Genomic DNA, 24,433 nt, shown 5'->3' with positions numbered 1-24,433 from the left:
CCTCCGCCACACCTTCATTTCTTTGATCTCCACCCACGAACAAATAGCGGGTGAATAGCATGCTATACTCATGCTTAAGTTCAAGGTCAGAATACGCATAGAGAGAAAAGTAAATAAAAATTGAATTACTTTCCATTTAAGCAAGCTTAATTTTGGCCGGTATTCCCCCCTATGGCACTCAGAGGCTGCGGTACAGCGAAGCCTATCATCACAACAATTATTATCTGGAAGACTTTTTTCTAGGTCGCACAGCAAGATATTAACAAGCAATTTAAAGCAGACCAAAATGGCTTGTATAAACCTGAGCTAGCTAACTATAGCTAGCTAGCAAATGTTAGGCAGCTAGCTTGAGTTTCTTAGGGCTAGGGGGCAGTATTCGGAAGTTCGGATGACTGAGGTGCCCAAAGTAAACTGCCTGTTACTCAGGCACAGAAGCTAGGATATGCATATAATTGGTAGCATTGGATAGACTCTGAAGTTTCCAAAACTGTTAAAATAATGTCTGTGAGTATAACAGAACTGATATGGCAGGCGAAAACCCGAGGAGAATCCATCCAGAATTTTAAAAAAGGAGGTCACAGTGCATTCAAATGCTTGTCTATGGGATATTCAAAGGAATTCGTCCCAGATTGCAGTTCCTATGGCTTCCACTAGATGTCAAAAGTCTTTAGAAAGGGTTTCAGGCTTGTTTTTTGAAAAATGAGTTAGTAGTTGTAGTTTTTCAAGGTGGCTCTCATTTTGACTGTAGTCTTGTGGCGCGCGTGGATGAGGGCGCGCACTTCGTTATTTATCTCCGGTATTGAACATACTGCATTCCGTCTTAAATTTGATCGTTTATTTACATATTAGGGTACTTGAGGATTGATTAGAAACAATTGTTTGGACGAAGTTTATTGGTAACTTTTCGGATTCCTTTGTCTGCATGTTGAACGAGTGGAACGGGTGGATTACTGAATCAAACTCGCCAACTAAACTGACTTTTTTGGGATATAAAGAAGGACTTTATCGAACAAAATTACAATTTATTGTGTAGCTGGGGTCCTTGGGATTGCAAACAGAGGAAGATCTTCAAAGGTAAGTGATTTATTTTATTGCTCTTTCTGATTTTTGTGACACCTCTGCTGGTTTAGAAAATGTTTTTAATGCTAGTGTAAGCGGGGCGCTGTCCTCAAATAATCGCATGGTATGCTTTCGCCGTAAAGCCTTTTTGAAAGCTAACAAAGCGGTTGGGTTAACAAGAAGTTTTTAAACGATGTAAGACACTTGTATTTTCATGAATGTATTTTGAATTTCGCGCTCTGCAATTTCACAGGATGTTGTCGAGGTGGGTCGCTAGCGGCACGCCTAGCCCAAAGAGGTTCTATCTAGGTCAAGTAAGGAAACGTACAGTAATTCAACGTTGGTTAGCAATAAAGATATTTATAAATAAGTCAAGGAACAGCAGCTGCTGAAAATACTATTCCACTTCACAGCAGGTTCAAGACGATATTTACAAAAAATTTTGAGTTTCATGTGTCTCACCCAACAGCACGAGGTTGGCGCCTGAAACTGATCATTTAAATCTACAGTAGGCTTAAGATATAACTGTAAAGAAATAGTGTGTTAGAGTGATATTTACACTAGGCTTCCATTTACAGTTAAAAACAGTATTTTACCTATAATGCAGTGCAACCTACAGCATTAATGCTGTAAAACAGATTCCCAGTATTTTACTGTGCATTTTACTGTTGAAATTACAGAAAAGTCTTACCCAAACTGCCTCATGTTCTTTTAGTATGTGAGGGAGAGAGAGTTATAGAAACCCGTCTCATTTGATCGTTTGACTCACACAGGTCACACGGCAAATGGACAACAACCGGGCGAACAAGCCACACTCATCCTTTGGAAAGATTCCCCTCCTCTCTCTCTTCCTAACCCCCTCCCCACCCCTCCCTGCATCCTTTGTCATTTATTATAATTCCGATCTCCTCGCTTGTCATTAGCAAGCTGCCTGCTAATGAATTTTCTTATCTCCCAACTTCAATGGCCGCCATGATAAGGTTTTTATTCATTTTAGTATTAGTGAGCCAGATGAGAGAAAACAGAGAAAAGCGAGAAGAGCGGAACATCGCCTGGGGATGAAGGAGAGAATAGACCGACTTTCGAGTGGTGGAAGCTCGGTCCAAACTGGACCTATCCTTCTCTTATTGTATGTATGGGGGAGGATGAGAGTATTCACAGAGTGCTAAATGCAGAGATATGGAGACAAACAGGTGGTATTGTAAAAACGAGAGAACGAGGGAATGAAATTGTATGTGTATGAGGGCAAAAAGAAAGTAAAGAATGGTATGGAACGGTAGAGAGAAGACGATAAGGGATTGAGAGGAAGAGAACATGCCACTTTGAGAGAGGGGGAATAGAAAAGGAAAAGAGAAAAGAAGAGAGAGAGAGCAGATGGGAGTGTTCTGGTCTGTTGCGACTGTTCCTTAGTGGAATTAATGTCCATGAGAGGGTGGTCTCGACCCACTAACTCCCTCCTAACTCCATCTGCACCCCCCTCCTGCCCCCTATAGGTGCCCGTGAAGGGTGTGCCTCTAGCAGCAGTTAGTTACCAAGTGGCCCATGTCACCCCTCACACAGGGGCATCCTCCTCCAAAACAGCGCATGTTGGATTAAAAGTCTCACACACACAGAAACACACACACACACACAGTGATGTAAGTACTTTGGTAAAAAATACTTTAAAGTACTTTACTATTTATATTTTTGACAACGTTTACTTTTACTCCACTACATTCCTAAAGAAAAAACATTTTCCCTGACACCCAAAAGTAATCGTTACATTTCGAATGCTCAGGCAGGACAGCAATATGGTCCAATTCAAGAACCTATCAATATAACGTATTGTCTTCTCTACTGCCTCTGATCTGGCGGACTCACTAAACACAAATACTGTGTTTGTAAATTATGTTTTAGTGTTGGACTATGCCTGTCTGTCCGTAAATTTAAAAAACATAATTTATCCTCTCTTGGGTAGGGGGCAGTATTTTCACATCCGGATGAAAAGCGTGCACAAAGTAAACTTTTGGGAAAGTTTATTAGTAACGTTTGGGATTCATTTTGTATGCATTTTGATGGAGGGAAACTGGGTGGATTATTGACTGAAGCGCGCCAGCTAAACTGAGTTTTTATGGATATAAAGAAGGACATTATCGAACAAAAGGACCATTTGTGATGTAACTGGGACCTTTTGGAGTGCCAACAGAAGAAGATCATCAAAGGTAAGGCATTTATTATATTGCTATTTCTGACTTTCGTGTCGCACCTGCCTGGTTGAAATATGTTTTTCATGGTTTTGTATGCGGGGCGCTGTCCTCAGATAATCGCATGGTGTGCTTTCGACGTAAAGCCTTTTTGAAATCTGACACAGCGGCTGGATTAACAAGAAGTTAAGCTTTATTTTGATGTATTACACTTGTGATTTTATGAAAGTTAAATATTGATAATTCTGTAGTTTGAATTTCGCACTCTGCAATTTCACTGCTCATAAGAAGATAAGGAATTTGATGTAGAATTTACTTTTACTCAAGTATGACAATTGAGTACTTTTTCCACCACTGTACATTTAAAACCAGATACTTTTAGACTTTTACTCAAGTAGTATTTTACTGGGTGACTTTCACTTTTACTTACATTTTATATTAAGGTATCTAGAACTTTTACTCAAGTATGACAATTGAGTACTTTTTCCACCACTGCACATACACACATATACCCGCTCGCCCGCACACACACATGCACACACACACCTCCCTGCACCACAACCTGTTAAGTGTTAAACACATACTCCTGACACCCCTCCTGTTAACACAGTGTGTCTGGTGTGTGATGAAGTGAAAGGGAGACTATGGAGCTATGGAAATAAAAGAACACTTAATGTGACATAATGTATTCACACGTTTAGCACTGATATAAGAGAAGAAGTGGATAACACCCCCCCCTACACACAAACACACATCCCACTCACCCCCCCCACCCACCATCATGAGCCATCATCAGGGGTGACAAATAAAGCGAATCCAAAGCTGAAGGTCACAGTAAGGTAAACTACCTATTTGACCTGAAGACAACCCCAGTAGGAAAACCATGAGTGATACCTCAAGCAAACCATCGCACCACTACTCCATCAATAGGCCTTTAGTGTCTCTGAGCCCGGACCAACAGTACTGTAGAGGACAGAGAGGTATTACTGCACATCATACACCTCTGGTGTAACTGGTGCGCTTCTTGTGTAGTTCTGGTTCTGTTTAGCACGAGCAGGTCCAGCAGGTAAGACAGCTATTTGGCATGGCTGATGGAACCAGCTACCACAGGACCCAACAGCTTCATTACACCCGGCCATTTGAAACCAGCAGCCATGGTCATGTGAGAGCTGCTGCCAATGCTAACTGTCCACATGTCCTGCTCTGTGCTTCGGGGGAGACAGTTATTGCTTCAGGAGGAAAATTGGAGTGTGAATCGCACGTCCCGGCCTACACATATGGCTCTGTTTTTCTGTCTTGGATGAGTAGAGGAGAGAGAGAAAGAGAGAGAGGAGAGGAGGGAGGGAGAAAAAGAAGGGAAACTTTAATTTGTTTTCTGAAGCCTAGCGCCCATTACAGAAATGTGTTTACCAGTCTCGACTCTGCCACATTAACGACACTTGGTTGCCTCTCCCAAACAAACTGCCTGAAATAGGTTCATAATTGACTCATGTATCCTCCAAATGTCCTCATGTCTCTCTCTCTCTCTCTCGTGTCTCTCTCTCTCTCGTGTCTCTCTCTCTCTCTCTCTCTCTCTCTCGTGTCTCTCTCTCTCTCGTGTCTCTCTCTCTCTCTCTCTCTCTCTCGTGTCTCTCTCGTGTCTCTCTCGTGTCTCTCTCGTGTCTCTCTCGTCTCTCTCTCTCTCTCTCTCTCTCTCTCTCTCTCTCTCTCTCTCTCTCTCTCTCTCTCTCTCTCTCTCTCTCTCTCTCTCTCTCACTCTCTCACTCTCTCACTCTCTCTCTCTCTCTCTCTCTCTCTCTCTCTCTCAGACTTCAGTTTGTCACGCTGATGAAGGGCTGACCCAAAAGTGTCATGGTCCAGTAGAAGGGTGGCTTCACACTAAAGAGGAACTAATTCGTCAAAGGTGAAACGAGCTGGAACTGGCCTCACTGTAATGGCATCTTAGAAAGACCCCTATAAACTCAGAGGTCTGTGTACTATTGATGATGCTGCACATAGTGGAGCCGTTTTGACATCCACTTGTCAAAGTGAGCTTTGCAGGTTCCAGCTCATAGGTTTGATGGGAAGTAAGGACAAATTTAGAGGGCATGTTTATCGTTCAAGGCTTGAAATAGGAGGGTTTGAGGGGGTATGAAAATATGATGTTATATACGTGTGTGTCTGTGCACGCATGCACAGACACACACACAGAGTGTGCCCCCAATCTTTTCTCTCAGCAATCATTTTTGGTTCACTAATCCAGTGGCTCATCCCTTTGTTTCAGATGACAAACCCAGCTGCCAAAAACATGAACACAATAAAAAAAATCCTTCTCAAACAAAGAAACAAGCATTGTTAACCTAATTCTTTGATTTCAACTTCAATCGCCTCTGTGTAACGTGGGGGATTGAACCGTAGATAACTATTCCTGTAGCCCGAAAATACACCACCTTTTTGTATACGTGTGTTAAGGTCCTCGGGACTAATCTAAAACACACAGGTTCTTTAACATCAAGGAGTAGCGCGTGTTAATAATATGCAGAGGTAGCAATCACTCCTTATGAGTTACACAATACACACCAATATCTTTGTCTTCGGCTCCAGGTACCCGGTCCCGGGAAGCTCTCGTACAAAGTCCCTATCACAGGACAAAAGAAAAACATTATACAGTGGGGTAAAAAATATTTAGTCAGCCACCAATTGTGCAAGTTCTCCCACTTAAAAAGATGAGAGAGGCCTGTAATTTTCATCATAGGTACACTTCAACTATGACAGACAAAATGAGAAAGAAAATCCAGAAAATCACATTGTAGGATTTTTAATGAATTTATTTGCAAATTATGGTGGAAAATAAGTATTTGGTCAATAACAAAAGTTTATCTCAATACTTTGTTATATACCCTTTGTTGGCAATGACAGAGGTCAAACGTTTTCTGTAAGTCTTCACAAGGTTTTCACACACTGATGCTGGTATTTTGCCCCATTCCTCCATGCAGATCTCCTCTAGAGCAGTGATGTTTTGGGGCTGTTGCTGGGCAACACGGACTTTCAACTCCCTCCAAAGATTTTCTATGGGGTTGAGATCTGGAGACTGGCTAGGCCACTCCAGGACCTTGAAATGCTTCTTACGAAGCCACTCCTTCGTTGCCCGGGCGGTGTGTTTGGGATCATTGTCATGCTGAAAGACCCAGCCACATTTCATCTTCAATGCCCTTGCTGATGGAAGGAGGTTTTCACTCAAAATCTCACGATACATGGCCCCATTCATTCTGTCCTTTACACGGATCAGTCGTCCTGGTCCCTTTGCAGAAAAACAGCCCCAAAGCATGATGTTTCCACCCCCATGCTTCACAGTAGGTATGGTGTTCTTTGGATGCAACTCAGCATTCTTTGTCCTCCAAACACGACGAGTTGAGTTTTTACCAAAAAGTTATATTTTGGTTTCATCTGACCATATGACATTCTCCCAATCTTCTTCTGGATCATCCAAATGCTCTCTAGCAAACTTCAGACGGGCCTGGACATGTACTGGCTTAAGCAGGGGGACACGTCTGGCACTGTAGGCTTTGAGTCCCTGGCGACGTAGTGTGTTACTGTGGTAGGCTTTGTTACTTTGGTCCCAGCTCTCTGCAGGTCATTCACTAGGTCCCCCCGTGTGGTTCTGGGATTCTTGCTCACCGTTCTTGTGATCATTTCTGACCCCACGGGGTGAGATCTTGCGTGGAGCCCCAGATCGAGGGAGATTATCAGTGGTCTTGTATGTCTTCCATTTCCTAATAATTGCTCCCACAGTTGATTTCATCAAACCAAGCTGCTTACCTATTGCAGATTCAGTCTTCCCAGCCTGGTGCAGGTCTACAATTTTGTTTCTGGTGTCCTTTGACAGCTCTTTGGTCTTGGCCATAGTGGAGTTTGGAGTGTTACTGTTTGAGGTTGTGGACAGGTGTCTTTTATACTGATAACAAGTTCAAACAGGTGCCATTAATACAGGTAACAAGTGGAGGACAGAGGAGCCTCTTAAAGAAGAAGTTACAGGTCTGTGAGAGCCAGAAATCTTGCTTGTTTGTAGGTGACCAAATACTTATTTTCCACCATAATTTGAAAATAAATTCATTAAAAATCCTACAATGTGATTTTCTGGATTTTTTTTTCTCATTTTGTCTGTCATGGTTGAAGTGTACCTATGATGAAAATTACAGGCCTCTCTCATCTTTTTAAGTGGGAGAACTTGCACAATTGGTGGCTGACTAAATACTTTTTTGCCCCACTGTATGTACAAATCCACAATTAAATTCTATAGAGGCCTGAGCCATGGCATACACACAGATGAGATCAATATTAATCACAGGCAAAGAACATGTGTTGCATAACACCACAGGAGGGCGTACCCAGGGAGAAGGAGAGCAGGTTCAACTGGCCAGGTTAATAAATACTGAAGGCCTCACCAACTGCGTTGCGATCTTTGCGTCCAAAATCCCGAAAAAAATACAGATGACGATTTTGACGTACGAAACCATTCACACCAAGTCAGATGCATTTTTTCCCTCCCCAATGGTCATTCTCAGTGCAATATGTCGTTCAAAGTGGCTAGACAGGACGCAGTGACGAAAGAAAAATCATACACTACTGAACTGGGAAAAAAATAAGCTACTGAAAACATTAGCATAGGCTATTCATCCTATAGGATGAATCATGAAAGGAGCTTGGCTACATTTCATTCAGTTGCATCCCATTTAAGAGAGAACACAAAACTGGCACCTGTCGTCATTCCTCGCACATATGCTGACGATTATGTCGCCAAACTACCTACAGTTTCCTTTCTATCTGATTAAAGAGATGAAGTCCAGACAAGCTAGGCCTATTTTAGGAAACTTTCTGAATGGACATATAGAATTTGTGAACTCATACACGCACACCCACCCACCTAAAAAAGGACCCGTCAATCAAAGCAGACTGCAGCGCATCTCAATAAAAACCTTGCCTTAGCTTCAAATCCTTTCTGTATGATATGAAAAAAGAGTCTACATTATAGGATAATGCTAAATCAATGCAGCCTATCATATGAATTGACGAAGGGGAGATATAGACACAGCTGTGATACTGGCTAGACAGTACCAGTCAAAAGTTTGGACACACATACGCATTCAAGGTTTTTTATTTATTTTTACAATTTTCTACATTGTCGATTAACAGTGAAGACATCAAAACTATGCAATAACACATATGGAATCATGTAGTGACTAAAAAAAGTGTTTAACAAATCAAAAAATATTTTAGATTCTTCAAAGTAGCTACCGTTTGCCTTGATGACAGCTTTGCACACTCTTGGCATTCGCTCAACCAGCTTCACCTTGAATGCTTTTCAAACAGTCTTGCTTTTCAAAGGAGTTCCCACATATGCTGAGCACTTGTTGGCTGCTTTTCCTTCACTCTGCGGTCCAACTCATCCCAAACCATCTCAATTGGGTTGAGGTTGGGTGATTGTGGAGGCCAGGGCATCTGATGCAGCACTCCATCACTCTCATTCTTGGTCAAATAGCCCTTACACAGCCTGGAGGTGTGTTGGGTCAAATGATAGTCCCACTATGCGCAAACCAGATGGGATGGAGTATCGCTGCAGAATGCTGTGGTAGCCATGCTGGTTAAGTGTGCCTTGAATTCTAAATAAATCGGTGTCACCAGCAAAGCACCATCACACTTCCTCCTTCATGCTTCACGGTGGGAAACACACATGCAGAGATCATCCGTTCACCTACTCTGTGTCTCACAAAGACACGGTGGTTGGAACCAAAAATCTCACATTTGGACTCATCACACCTGATATTTCAACCGGTCTAATGTCCTTTGCTCGTGTTTCTTGGACCAAGCAAGTCTCTTTTTCTCATTGGTGTCCTTTAGTAGTGGTTTCTTTGCAGCAATTCGACCATGAAGGCCTGATTCACGCAGTCTCCTCTGAACAGTCGATGTTGAGATGTGTCTGTTAATTGAACTCTGTGAAGCATTTATTTGGGCTGCAATTTCTGAGGCTGGAAACTGTAATGAACTTATCCTCTGCAGCAGAGGTAACTCTGGGTCTTCCTTTCCTGTGGCAGTCCTCATGAGACACAGTTTCATCATAGCTCTGGATGGTTTTTGTGACTGCACTTGAAGAAACTTTAAAAGTTCTTGAAATGTTCCAGATTTACTGACCTTCATGTCTTAAACTAATGATGTACTGTCGTTTCTCTTTGCTTATTTGACCTGTTCTTGCCATAATATGGACTTGGTCTTTTACCAAATTGGGCTATCTTCTGTATACCTGTATACCACCACCAATTGAAATGCATTCCAGGTGACTACCTCGTGGAGCTAGTTGAGATAAAGTGTGTGCAAAGCTGTCATCAAGGCAAAAGGTGGCTACTTTGAAGAATCTCAAATGTAAAATATATTTTGATTTGTTTAACACTTGTTTGGTTACTACAAGATTCCATATGTGTTATTCAGTGGAGGCTCCTGAAGAGGATGCTCCTCTCGTGGTCATAGGCTTATAGGGTTTTTGGCTGGGCACTTGAGGGGTGGCAGCATTGAAACAGGTTTATGGGATTGTCCCGATTTCTTACCTGGACGCCAATCGGTTGTTGAAGGACGCTAAATGAGCATTATGGGTACAGCAGTGGAGGCTTCTCAGAGGAGGAAGGGGAGGACCATCCTCCTCAGTAAAATTTCATGAAAATATAAAGTGAAACACTAAAAAAGTTATCCTTTTTAGATAAAACTATACTAAATATATTAATATGTCACCAAATAATTGATTAAAACACACTGTTTTGCAATGAAGGTCTATAGTAACTTCAACAACACTCTCTGGGGTAGCACCATGGTGTAGCCGGAGGTCCTCCTCTGAGTACATTGACTTCAATACAAAACCTAGGAGGCTCGTAGGCCTCACCCCCTTCCATAGACCTACATGGTAATTATGACCACTTCCTGAGGACGTCCTCCAACCAATCAAAGCTTTTTACCAGTATGAATTGACAAGTTATCCATCCAATCATAGGATTAGAATCAGAGAATGAACCTAGTGTGTTGTATGGGGGTTGTTCCGCAGAGCATTATTGGGTGGTTCTATGTGATGAGAAGCTTGGTGACATTATTGGATAGAGATTGAAAAGTGACAATTGAGCATTTTTGGGATATTATTCAATTCAAATTCATTTCTTCAAATTACAGGAAACAGAGGAGGTACGTTATACGTTTTTTTCTTGGTTATATAACTATATTTTTGTATCCAGTTAGTGCAATTTATTTAAATTTGCCTTTCTGACTTCAGTAGCAAGTAGCTAGCTAGCTACCAGCTCGAGTGCACCTTTCTCCACCAACGCTTCCGCAAATGTTGTTGACTTTTTGTCACGTCTGCTCCCGCTCTTCCCCTCCCCCTGGCGCTTGAGGGCGCCAGAATGCCTTGCATCACTCACTCCTGCCATCCATCACGTACACCTGCCTTTCCTTGTCACGCGCATCAGCTTTATTGGACTCACCTGGACTCTCTTATCACCTGTTCATTTCCTCCCCTATATGTGTCAGTTCCCCAGCTCTGTTCCCTGCTTCTGCATTGATTGTTTTTCTGTTTGCTAAGCTGTTTATGTCTCGTTCCATGTCCGTTATTTATTAAATGTTACTCCCCGTACCTGCTTCGTCTCTCCAGCGTCATCCTTGTGATAGATCGTGACAGAATGCAGAAGCCATCACACGAAGCATCGGGGAGTACTGGCGTTCTGGTTGGTATAGTGGCATCGGCTCTGGGTCACCACCGATGGAACCGGGGGTGCCTAGCCTGCTCGTCGGGCTTCCACGCCCTAGCAGGCTCGAGAGGTTTCCTTGCCCCGGTTGGCTCGGATGGCGCCCATCCCACGTCGGGCCTCAGCTGGATCGTCAGTTCTTGTCTGCCCAGCCTGTCCAGGAGTTTTTTGTTTGTTTGTTGTTTGTTTTGTCGGTGACGTCGGGGGTGGATTCTGCCGCCGATGGAACCGGGGGTGCCTAAGCCAGCCCGTCGAGCTTTCATGCCCTGGCTGGCTCGAGAGGTTTCATTGCCTCGGTTGGCTCGGTGGCTTCCCATCCCACGTCACAATCCACCGGATCATCGGGTTTCCTTAGCGGGATCGACAGGCGTCTGGACTCAGCCGGATCGTCAGGCTCTCATGCCTCAGCCGGCTCGCCAGGCTCTCACGCTCCAGCCGGTTCGTCGGGCTTCCACGCCTTAACCGGCTTGCCCAGCGCCCATGTCTCGGCCGGTTTGCCCAGGTGGGACGCCGGGTGGCGCCCCTAGTGGGGGGGTACTGTCACGTCTGCTCCCGCTCTTCCCCTCCCCCTGGCGCTTGAGGGCGCCAGAATGCCTTGCATCACTCACTCCTGCCATCCATCACGTACACCTGCCTTTCCTTGTCACGCGCATCAGCGTTATTGGACTCACCTGGACTCTCTTATCACCTGTTCATTTCCTCCCCTATATGTGTCAGTTCCCCAGCTCTGTTCCCTGCTTCTGCATTGATTGTTTTTCTGTTTGCTAAGCTGTTTATGTCTCGTTCCATGTCCGTTATTTATTAAATGTTACTCCCCGTACCTGCTTCGTCTCTCCAGCGTCATCCTTGTGATAGATCGTGACACTTTTTGTTGAAGACCCCCTTTCATTCTCTGGGGTAGACGGAAAAGGTGCGAATTAAAACTGATTGTTGACCTCTGCCTGAGAAGGATGAAAAGGTGAGGGCGTTCAATACCAATTGGTATCAAAGGTATAGCTGGTTAACAGGTTACATCAAGTTGACTGTATTGCTGGCCTTGCCTGCTTTTTGGAAAGTCTGAGCCTTGGGCGAAAGAGGTACACTGACCTGAAAAACATCAATCTTTCAGCTAAATGGCAAAACAAAAGCAGGGAGTATATCAAATCCCACATCAGATTCAAGGTACTGGGAAAAAGCCGTATCAGTCATGACGAAGGTCTGCATATTCAAACTGTGCAACACAACGAGAAAATTTGAAGAAAGCGGCTCATCAACACCACTGCGTTTTTGAGCATGCAATAATTGGCGTTTAGAGGACACGATGAGAGAGAATGTTCCGCTAACAAGTGCAACTACAAGGAGCTTGCAGCGGTAATTGCACGTTACGATGCTTTACTTGCTGAACATATGGAACTTTCTACTGTCTTATTAGGATGTCGAAATCAATTCAGAATGATTTGATAGCTTCCATCGCATCATCCATTAAAAGTTAGATTAAAGAGACGTTGAAGCGGCGCATTTGTTTGCGCACGCTCAAGTAGACGTTCCACTTTCGATTGTTGTGCCTATGGCGGCGAGTGCAGACAAGATTTTTGCTTGCTCCGAGTAACCTTAACTTGTATCCCTCTCAAACTTACTTAAATGTAACAGAACTTGGCTTATGGTAACACAATAGAGAATAACGCTTAGTTGACCGCTAATTTGATCTGAAACTTGGAAAAATTGAAGAAAAAAATGTGCGAAAGAGCAAAGGGAGGAGAAGGCAGTTGTTAGCTGAGCACTCATACATCGGAGAAAAACCGCCACTTGACTCCTCAGGAGAAGAAATGGAGGAATCTGGACATTCGGTTGATTCTGAAAATCCAGTCAATAGTCCCGCACCCAAAAAGACACAGTAAGAATTGTCTTTGCGTGAACTACAGGTCAACATAATCCATGCTGTCTCTGCAAAGATAAATGAAAGAGCTGATGTTCTGGGGAAAATGATACGCGAAAACACATAAAGAAATCGTAGACCTCGAGACCTCTCTGAATCATGCATACAAGAGTATCGAAGAGCTTAAACTTGCAAACACTGCTACTTCTGAGAAATGCACTGCACAGGAAGACCATCGCCGACATGCAAGAGCGCTTATCGGAAGCAGAGCGATACCGGAGAAGGTGGGGGCTACGGCTTTACGGTGTCCCCGAGGACCAGGGTGAGAATGTGAAGTTCATAGTAAGAGACATCTGTAACCGTGTGGCACCGGACTTCCCCGATGGATATATGGATATGAATTGAATGATTTACAGAATCAACTAGATACATTGTATGAGGAAAAGGCTAGAGGAGCCTTCATAAGATCGAGAAAACAATGGCTTGAAAAAGGTGAAAAGAACAGTAGATACTTTTTTAATTTGGAAAAGAGGAGAGGGGAACTCAACACACTTCAGAAACTTAAGATTAATGGGGTTACCACTGAGGATAGAGAGTTGTTATCAGACTTTACCACTAAGGTTTATGAGAATCTTTAATCCTTAGATAATTTGAGTGACTCTAAGGATCTCCTTGATTCTATAGAGAATGTTAATTCGGTTAGTGAAGAATTCAATCAGTCTTGTTGCCAAGATTTATCCATTATGGACATCCAGTATGGGGTTGCTCAGTTAAAAAATAACAAATCTCCAGGTTGTGATGGATTTTAACCTCTGAATTTTACAAAACCTTCTCTGAAGAAATAGCACAATTTTTACTTGAAACCTTTAAGGAGGCTATAAAGAAGGGAGAACTGCCTGCCTCTCTGAAGCAAGGGGTTATTACTCTTATACCTAAACCACACAAGGATCTCTTAAATATTGATAATTGGCGTCCATTCACACTCATAAATAACGACTACAAAATTATAGCCTTAATCTTTGCGAAAAGGTTAAAGTCTTGCTTGAATGATCTGATTGGTGAATGTCAATCAGGGTGTATGAAAGGGCTCCATATATCGAATAATCTGAGGCTGGTGTTAGACTTGGTTGAGTATTGTGATCTATTGGATGACTTCCCTGTTATCCTATTTTTGGATTTTCAGAAAGCATTTGATACAGTAAGTCACAATTTTATCTTTGATTGTCTTAAGCATTTGAAGTTTGGTAATTTTTTTGTTGATGCTATTAGAACTCTGTATAATGGTGACAAAAGCTGTATCAAACTCTGTCATGGAACATCCTCAAGGTTTAACATTTACAAAGGAATACAACAAGGTTGTCCAATCTCACCTTTTTTTATTTTTGTTAGTATCTCAAATCTTATGCTCATTAGTTCATCAAAGTCAATTTGAAGGCATTATATTCCATTCCATATCCTAACTGGCAGATGACACCTCACTTTTTTTGAAAAATGTGTCACAAGCTAGATTAGCATTGGATATCATAGTTTCTGGAATATTATACCTTATTTTGTTTTTCAGAAGTTCGGAGGGCTTAATATTTTTACTACAATGTCCATATATTGTGGGTAAACTTCCTGTGAAATTGGTGGCTTTTCACAAGCAGGTTTTAATGTGCCTGGCTTTGCTGTATAAACACAACTTTTCACCTCATAAATGTTTTATATGGAATAATGGGTTAATTTTACATAGAAACAAGATGTTATATTACCATAACTGGTTCTCAAAAAACATTGTCCTTGTCCTTATATTAGTGGGAATCTATTTACGCTGAGAGAATTTATGGAAAGATACAACTTTGAGGTTTCAAGCAAGGAATATGACACTGTTATTAAAGATTAACCTAGTGGGATAAAAACTTTACTTCAGAATAATGCGTATTTTTGAATATCTCCGATTGACAGCGATATCCAGGTGAATGGCATAGGTCTATTAGATACGAAATTCAACAATCGTTTATTTAGGGATATTTTCTACAGGAAGTCTATTCCCTCTGCGATATTCTGTTGGGCTTCATTGTTTGATGTAAACTAGCGCCGTGTTTGGCTCACGTCACACACATTTATGGTGACCAATAAAGTAAAGGAGATCTCCTTTAAGATTATCCATAGATTCTATCTGTGTAATATCTTGATTTCTAAATATATACCTGATGTTACCAGTGAATGTGTTACACCCCTGAAAAAGGGGGGAAAGAATCACGAGTGTGATACGGAATGTTTACTCATTAAAACTTTTAGTGCAATAAGAAAAAGACCGCGATTTCTCTGTGAACTTGAGTGGAGACCAGAGCAATCGATCTCAGGCTCATAGATTAAGAGCATTTAGTAGATCACAGATTAACACTTTTACCCATGACAAAATAAAGTAATCAACATAACGTTTACACATTCCTCTTACCATTCGTACCCTTTGTATGCTTGACGGATTTTAACACAATTATATAAATGTTATCAATCTATCAACTAATACTGAATGCATGATCTTCTTAACCTTAGATGTTTTAAGATCCTCACATACTATGAACTTACTAATACTTTTTAATGTATAACAGGCTATTAGTATTTCCTTTAACCTGTCACAAATGCAGTTTTTGTGAACTAGAAACTGAATCTATTGAACACTTATTCTGTTATTGTTTATATAGTGAAGTGTTCTGGACTGATGTAAGTTTTACATATTATTTTACTACACTGATTCCACAATTGAACGTGAGTATGTCATAAATCTCATTATTTTATTAGGAACATTTTTCATACATAAATCAAAATTTATGATGAAAAAGCCCCTTAATTTTTTTGATCTGATTTGGAAAACTATTTAGAGTCATTAAAATGTATACAAAACAAAATGTCAAATAAATGTATTTGCTATATGTCTGTATTTGAATTGATATGTGGATTTTCTAATCTTTTTTTCCCTCTTATTTCTTTTTGGAATCCCTCTGGCTGTTATGTTTATGATTTGCATGTTACTGTTTAATAAAATAAATAAAATAGAAAAGACGTTCCACTTTCCTCAAGTATTTAGCAAAGATGACAGCACATAATAACTCCGGACAAACACAAGCAAAAACTCATTACGTAACTGTTGCAGCAGCTAAACATAAACATTATGGGATGAAAATGAGACCATTTTTCAGTCTGCTCAAATGGGGTGGCAGGTATCCTAGTGGTTAGAGTGTTGGACTAGTAAACAAAAGGTTGTAAGATCAAATCCCTGAGCTGACAAGGTAAAAATCTGTTGTTCTGCCCCTGAACAATGCAGTTCCTAGGCCATCATTGAAAATAAGAATGTGTTCTTAACTGACTTGCCTAGTTAAATAAAGAAAATCTAGATTACTAATGAGAGCAGATGCATACAGCCTTTGTGTGCTGTCCATTTGGTCAGGGTAACTAACTGGGAATGTTTGGTATTTATAGTCCATTTGTTGGTCAGGAGAAAATGGGAATGTGATCAAATTTGGTTTATATTCCAAATTGGGCTGCCTATATGTTTTCAATCCCAAATTATTAACTGGAATGAATCAATCAGCATAATAGTGATGACAGATTTATATATATATTTTTATAAGGCCTACAGTTGCATAGGCCTGCATGATGCAAACATGCATAAAGCAAGCTCAGCCCTGTGAGTTCTATTGTAAATCAGTTGTTGTCTCTGTGTCTAGGTAGAGGAAACTCCCCTCCTGATCTAGTCTAAAAATAATTAATATGAACTAGTATAAGGTTGCTGCAGTTTGAAAGGGTTTTCATCATGTGACCTGATTAGGAAAAAACAGTACCATAGCCCTTATAAAACCTTTTTACAACTGATTAATCACTGTCATACCTTATAGGTTCCAGAGTTTTCCTGGTTAGGTTTACAGACAAGGACAAACTCCAGGCCCCAGGGGGTTAAAATTGCTCCCCCACTCTGGGACCTGTCAGGGTTCGTTTCCTTGTTCCTTGTCAATCATTGGCTCATTGGTGAAATTAGCATTATGATAATATCTTTAATTAAATCATTCAAAAACCTGTATTAATGCAATTGCAGACAGAAGTTGACAACAGGAACATTGCACACATGTTTCCGAGTAAGTTCTGCATCAAAGAAAAGGTCCCAAGTTATTCTTTTAAACCCGAAGTCCAGCCTTGATGTCAATGCCTATGTCATTATCTACTACTTATGAGACCAAAACCATGCCTAATCAACACTAAAACTCTTGTTTATATAGCTATCTAAAAGCTTGATTGAAGAAGTGATGACCACTCCACTCCGCTACCAATGCCAACTCTCTCCTGACATGAACTGAAGCCACGTCTCATGTGTCCGCTCATCCACTGGCACATTGAATGTTTCCCCTCCAAGCACCCTGAGTACCCCTATCAATTTTCTCTCATTACTGTATGTAGATTCAATCACATACATTATTACACATCAATGATTTTAATCCTCATCCTCATTCTTAGCTCTTTTGATTAACTGTGTAGTGTTGTGTTATTGTTTTTTGTCTTCCCAATCAAATCCTGTCCTGCACTGAAGTCGAGCCTCTGAACACCTCAACTCATGCCTCATACCATAATTCAATCACTGCTGTGATCCCTTCCCAAAACGGTGTCAGTAGCCATCTCATTCCCATTCCCCATAATATTGTACTATAAATGTCTTTATTAGAAGCTTTAGGTTAAAATAATTGCTCTTTGACAATTTTTTAAACACACTTTGAAGCCTCTGTGCGTTCCGCGCATATACCACAGGTCTCCCATCCTCCTAATTGTTTTAAAGGAACCAGCCTTTACTGGTGTTATTTCATAGTTTTGATGTCTTCACTATTATTCTACAATGTAGAATTTTTTTAAATAAAGAAAAATCCTTGAATGAGTAGGTGTGTCCAAACTTTTTACAGGTACTGTATATACCAGTAGTCACCAACCAGTCAATTGCGATCGACTGGTCGATCTTCAAGGCATTTCTAGTCGATCACCAATAATTTATGTAGAAAAGCCAACAAACGATTAAGGTTTGCGCTCCTTTTTTTAAATCGTGTTGAGCTGTTGCCGGTAGGTGCACTTGATTCAAAAGTCCTGCACACCGGGTAAGCAAAGTGTTCCCATGAGACAAACTCCGCCTACCCGGCGGACAGGCTAATCTGTGACTAAATTGAGTGCACCTACTGCGCTGCCCAATCGGATAGCTTAAATCACCGTGGCTATAGAGCTTCCATGACCCTAGCCACAGCCAAGTTTAATAGGCTACCAGCCTATGTAAGGTTTAATAACTTTTAAAAACATGACCACAGAGAGACTGTCAACGAATACAGCAAAGAGCTGCTGTTTTTATGAGTCAGTTCATGTTTAAGTTTATATTCAAAACTGTCACTGTTTTTATTCAACACTATTACAAAACGCGCTTCTCTGTACTTCCGCTCGGGCTGCAGCTGCTATGAATGAGTAGCCAAGTATCGATAGTACTGCATTTTATTATTATTAGCAGCTCGTCGTGTCGATTTTAATATGAAGGAATATTTTACTTTCTCTGGTCATAGGACCAACATGAATTTGTGCATGAGGCAGATGCGGTGCGACTCCAGTTTCACCATCAGGTGGAAGACGATGGAATTCCAAGTCAGACACTCTGGCATCTTTCTAGAGCTCCGACTTTTCGACCTGAAGATCACTGACGTCATGATTTGACCTCGTTGACCATCAGATGCAGGTACCATCAGTCCAGTAAAAAAAAGCTATTTATTTCAATTCATGCTCCACAGTGCCTCACAAGTGCTAAACCAACTGATCTATTTTGTTATCAAAGCTCGAGTTTTGAAATATAATATGGTCTGATTAACAATATTGGCAGGCCAATCACATAGCCAATATGCTGTGATAATGTATTAGGCCTTCTGCCCAAACCTCATTCCTACAACTGTTTGTGTGAGGTTAATGTAAAAAAATAACACCTGAGCAGTAGATCTCAGCTTGCTTTTTGACTGCGAAAGTGATCTTGACTCAGAAAAGGTTGGTGGCCACTGGTATATACTGTATAATCGGGAAATGTACATAGTGAACTCGTACACATATGAAGATGAAATTGACAACCATTCGAAAATAGAGACGCACTCAACCTGTCCATAGCGTAATGATCAGCCATTGGTCAACTTTAGTGAAGCAATCGGTGGTGTCATGACGTTGCCTGTTTAGGTACATAAAGCCCATCCCCCTCTCCCTGCCACTCCCTGCCTCCCCCTTTCCTCATTCAACCCATGCTGTGGTCACAGAGAGACGTCGTAAATTCCTGAGAATCTCCTCATGGCCAAACAGTATTAGAGAGAGGGTAAACTTTCAGGACAAAGGGGTTTCTTCCACCTCACAGAACTTGAGGTACGAACAGATTTCATGTTCCGAAAAAAATATAAAAGATCGGTGAAGATTCCAGCTATTAACATGTCCGTTTGTCACAATGTGGGAAACTCATGGGAGACTGTGTGGCTACATTACCATACCGCTGTTAATATAATAACCTCAGATATGAGGTTTACATCTGATTGTAGTATAAAATGAATGAGTGAGTATGATACTGTTTGTATAATTGTGTAATATGATTTTGGACTGTTTAATGAAGAAAAATACAAATCCCTTTTGATTTGAACTAAATCCGAGGACCCGCCCCTGAGCCAGTTGGGTCAGACATCCTGGGACAGCCCCTCTCTGCAATCCGAATAAAAACCCAACTCTGAGAAATTATCAGTAGACCATGTTTTTCTCCATAGGAGGAGAACGAAGGTTGAGTACCATTGCTGAATCTTTAACCATACCACGTGGTTAAACTCTTAGACGAATAAGAACAAGTCTTTGATATTGACTACTAGTCTGCAGCTAGGAATTCGGTATCATTGAACGCGAAGAACGACAACCGCCGAAACATCCATACTATAACGAATGTCACTCTGAACTATCCACAATAACAGAGAGAGACGGACGAATCTCTCCAACAGAAACTAACTTTTCTCCAGCGATCAAGACGACACACTGAGCGTAAATATATATATATTGATTGCAATTGTTCCCGAATGAGTGAGCGTTCATGTGTAAAGGATTAGCATGTCAATTGTTATAATTATGAACTCTGTAGTGACTTCTTAGTCGACCCCCAATTTTCCCTTTGTCTAGCAAGCCGCCATGCCGGTTCAGCCCACTAGGGCATATTTCTCCCATCATTTCATGTAACCATTTTAAGTTTGTTTGTTTGTTTATGCATTTCTGTGAATTACTTAGTTAGTAATAAATAAATGATTTAAGACAATTGATGTATGGATGACTCATAGTGAAGACTGGGTTCGTGCAGATAACCAACAATTTACGACGTTTGGAATGAGACTAACGTGAGGTAAAATAAATAAATCATTAATCAGAAGACTATTGATCAGATATGAAAATATCTGAAAGGTTATATTGGGAAATTATAACTTTGTAATCTGACTACTTTCCCTGGTGCCCCCAAATTCATAGTTAATTGGTTACGTTATTATTTAGTTGATCGCGTAATAACTAATTACAGAGAATCTTTGATAAATACTATAAGTCTTCAATTTAATGATAGCAAAGACACGACAGTGGTTATGTTGACACTACATTTTAATTTGAGAGCAACCAAATCTGTGCAACCACTTATTGATAAGGGTAAACTCCGACGGATATTTTTTCGTCTCTGTCTTTTAAGGTTGCCTGTAGCACAGGTGGTCGCCTAGATTCACTTTAGCAGGTCCATAATATACACTGCTCAAAAAAATAAAGGGAACACTTAAACAACACAATGTAACTCCAAGTCAATCACACTTCTGTGAAATCAAACTGTCCACTTAGGAAGCAACACTGATTGACAATAAATTGCACATGCTGTTGTGCAAATGGAATAGACAAAAGGTGGAAATTATAGGCAATTAGCAAGACACCCCCAATTAAGGAGTGGCTCTGCAGGTGGTGACCACAGACCACTTCTCAGTTCCTATGCTTCCTGGCTGATGTTTTGGTCACTTTTGAATGCTGGCGGTGCTTTCACTCTAGTGGTAGCATGAGACGGAGTCTACAACCCACACAAGTGGCTCAGGTAGTGCAGCTCATCCAGGATGGCACATCAATGCGAACTGTGGCAAGAAGGTTTGCTGTGTCTGTCAGCGTAGTGTCCAGAGCATGGAGGCGCTACCAGGAGACAGGCCAGTAGATCAGGAGACGTGGAGGAGGCCATAGAAGGGCAACAACCCAGCAGCAGGACCGCTACCTCCGCCTTTGTGCAAGGAGTAGCACTGCCAGAGCCCTGCAAAATGACCTCCAGCAGGCCACAAATGTGCATGTGTCTGCTCAAACGGTCAGAAACAGACTCCATGAGGGTGGTATGAGGGCCCGACGTCCACAGGTGGGGGTTGTGCTTACAGCCCAACACCGTGCAGGACATTTGGCATTTGCCAGAGAACACCAATATTGGCAAATTCGCCACTGGCGCCCTGTGCTCTTCACAGATGAAAGCAGGTTCACACTGAGCACATGAGCACATGTGACAGACGTGACAGAGTCTGGAGACGCCGTGGAGAACATTCTGCTGCCTGCAACATCCTCCAGCATGACCGGTTTGGCGGTGGGTCAGTCATGGTGTGGGGTGGCATTTCTTTGTGGGGCCGCACAGCCCTCCATGTGCTCGCCAGAGGTAGCCTGACTGCCATTAGGTACCGAGATGAGATCCTCAGAGCCCTTGTGAGACCATATGCTGACACATGCACATTTTTGGCCTGCTGGAGGTCATTTTGCAGGGCTCTGCCAGTGCTACTCCTTGCACAAAGGCGGAGGTAGCGGTCCTGCTGCTGGGTTGTTGCCCTCCTATGGCCTCCTCCACGTCTGATGTACTGGCCTGTCTCCTGGTAGCGCCTCCATGCTCTGGACACTACGCTGACAGACACAGCAAACCTTCTTGCCACAGCTCGCATTGATGTGCCATCCTGGATGAGCTGCACTACCTGAGCCACTTGTGTGGGTTGTAGACTCTGTCTCATGCTACCACTAGAGTGAAAGCACCGCCAGCATTCAAAAGTGACCAAAACATCAGCCAGGAAGCATAGGAACTGAGAAGTGGTCTGTGGTCACCACCTGCAGAATCACTCCTTTATTGGAGGTGTCTTGCTAATTGCCTATAATTTCCACCTTTTGTCTATTCCATTTGCACAACAGCATGTGCAATTTATTGTCAATCAGTGTTGCTTCCTAAGTGGACAGTTTGATTTCACAGAAGTGTGATTGACTTGGAGTTACATTGTGTTGTTTAAGTGTTCCCTTTATTTTTTTGAGCAGTGTATCATATATAGGCTATACGAATGTTATATTCATATATGAATTAACTTCTAACTTACACATCTCTCTGTCTCCTTCACTGTTCCCTTCTTGTGCAATTCACACATCTACGCTGGCAACTCCACTGGCCGATCTCTTCCTTCTCTTTCTAGCTCTTGCATTAGTAGCCTATATATAACCAATGAACAGCAATATAGTTTGAAACTTATGTGAACGGCGTCATAAACAAGACGTGTGCTTGTATTTAACTGATTTGGTGAGAAAGGGCCTTAATTACAGTCAACAATCTCACACACCTGGTACTGACAGAGTCACAAGCTGCATTCACCAACTCAACAATTCCATACAGTGGGAAGAAAAAGTATGTGAACCCTTTAGAATTACCTAGATTTCTGCATAAATTGGTCATAAAATGTTATCTGATCTTCATGTAAGTCACAGCAATAGACAAACACAGTCTGCTTAAACTAATAACATACAAACAATTATAATTTGTCATGTTTTAATCGAACACACCGTGTAAACATTCACAGTGCAGGTTGGGCAAATTATGTGAACCCTTCTCTTTAATACCTGGTTGACCCTCCTTTGGCAGCAATAACCTCAACCAAACATTTTCTGTGTTGTGGCTCAGACCTTCACAATGGTCAGGAGGAATTTTGGACCATTCCTCTTAACAAAACTGTTTCAGTTCCACAATATTCTTGGGATGACTGGTGTGAACCGCTGTCTTGAGGTCATGCCACAGCATCTCAATCGGGTTGAGGTCAGGACTGACTGGGCCACTCCAGAAGGCATATTTTCTTCTGTGCAAGCCATTCTGTTGTTGATTTACTTATTTATTTTGGGTTGTTGTCCTGTTGCATCACCTAACTTCTATTGAGCTTCAATTGGCGGACAGATAGCCTTATTCTCCTGCAAAATGTCTTGATAAACTTGAGAATACATTTTTCCATCGATGATAGCAAGCTGTCCAGGCAGCAAAGCAGCCCCAAACCATGATGCTCTCTCCACTATACTTTACAGATGGCATGAGGTTTTGATGTTGATGTGCTATGCCTTTTCTTTCTCCACATAGTGTTGTGTGTTCCTTACAAACATCTCAACTTTATTTTCATCTGTCCACAGAATAATTTGCCAGTAGCGCTGTGGAACATCCAGGTGCTCTTTTGCGAACTTCAGACATGCAGCAATGTTTTTTTTGGACAGCAGTGGCTTTTTCCATGGTGTCCTGCCATGAACACCATTCTTTTTTTGTGTTTTACGTATTGTAGACTCGTCAACAGAGATGTTAGCATCTTCCAGAGATTTCTGTAAATCTTTAGCTGACACTCTAGGATTCTTCTTAACCTCATTGAGCATTCTGCGCTGTGCTCTTGCAGTCATCTTTGCAGGACGGCCACTCCTAGGGAGAGTAACAACAGTGCTGAAATTTCTCCATTTATAGACAATTTGTCTTACAGTGGACTGACTTTCAGAGATACTTTTGTAACCCTTTCCAGCTTTATGCAAGTCAACAACTCTTAATCTTAGGTCTTCTGAGATCTCTTTTGTTTGAGGCATGGTTCACATCAGGCAATGCTTCTTGTGAATAGCAAACTCAAATTTTGTGAGTGTTTTTTATGGGGCAGGGCAGCTCTAACCAAAATCTCCAATCTCGTCTCATTGATTCAACTCTAGGTTAGTTTGAGAAGTCATTAGCCTAGGGGTTCACATACTTTTTCCAACCTACACTGTGAATGTTTAAATGATGTATTCAATATAGACTAAAAAAATACAATAATGTGTGTGTTATTAGTTTAAGCACACTGTGTTTGTCTATTGTTGTGACTTAGATGAAGATCAGCTCATACGTTATGTCAAATTTATGCAGAAATCCAGGTAATTCCAGAGGGTTCACATACTTTTTCTTGCCATTGCATATCCCAACCAGAAGCCATGGATTACAGGCAACATCTGCACTGAGCTAAAGGTTAAAGCTGCTGCTTTTCAGGAGCGGGACCGGCAAATCCGGCAAATCGTCAATAAAGGACTAAGATTGAATCTTTTGATGCTCGTCGGATGTGGCACGGCTTGCAAACTATCATAGATTACAAAGCCGCGAGCACCCAGTGAAGCGATCCTACCAGACGAGCTAAACACCTTCTATGCTCGCTTCGAGGCAAACAACACTGAACCATGCATGAGAGCACCAGCTGATCCGGATGACTGTGTGATCACGC

Source organism: Salvelinus alpinus, chromosome 9, assembly GCF_045679555.1.
Source record: "Salvelinus alpinus chromosome 9, SLU_Salpinus.1, whole genome shotgun sequence".
Classification (NCBI taxonomy): Eukaryota; Metazoa; Chordata; class Actinopteri; order Salmoniformes; family Salmonidae; genus Salvelinus; species Salvelinus alpinus.
Note: the sequence above shows the minus strand (reverse complement) of the source record.